The sequence below is a fragment of the Acyrthosiphon pisum genome, chromosome A2 (genome assembly GCF_005508785.2).
Source record: "Acyrthosiphon pisum isolate AL4f chromosome A2, pea_aphid_22Mar2018_4r6ur, whole genome shotgun sequence".
Classification (NCBI taxonomy): Eukaryota; Metazoa; Arthropoda; class Insecta; order Hemiptera; family Aphididae; genus Acyrthosiphon; species Acyrthosiphon pisum.
In genome coordinates this window covers 88,829,071-88,829,531 of record NC_042495.1, presented here as the reverse complement: position 1 = coordinate 88,829,531, position 461 = coordinate 88,829,071, and positions in this window count along the sequence as shown.

Sequence of the window (461 nt, the reverse complement as noted above, 5' to 3'; positions counted from 1 at the left end):
TATTATGGGGAGATAATGCCTTTAGTTATTAGTAGGGCTCGGATTTATATGTATTTATATAACCAAAGTATGTATTTATACAATAAAAGTATGTACATAAATATGTGCTAAAGAATTCAAAATATGTATTATCAAAAAAATAATAATAATAATGATAATTAATAATAAAATAAAATGTAATAAAAAATGTATATTTATCTAATTATATTGATTACAAACATTATTTTATTAACATTCATTTTTAAATTTTCGAATCCAAAAGATCGCCGTTATTGTCGTAAAATCTTAATAGTAAAATTAAATGTGATTAACAAATGCATATTTATCTATAGTTATCTAATTATCTTGATTACAGTTAATAATAACATGCACTTTTAAATTTTCGAATTCAAAAAATCGTCCTCTTAATATATAGTCATGATAACCTTTCAATTATTTTAACTCTGAAGAAAGACATTAAA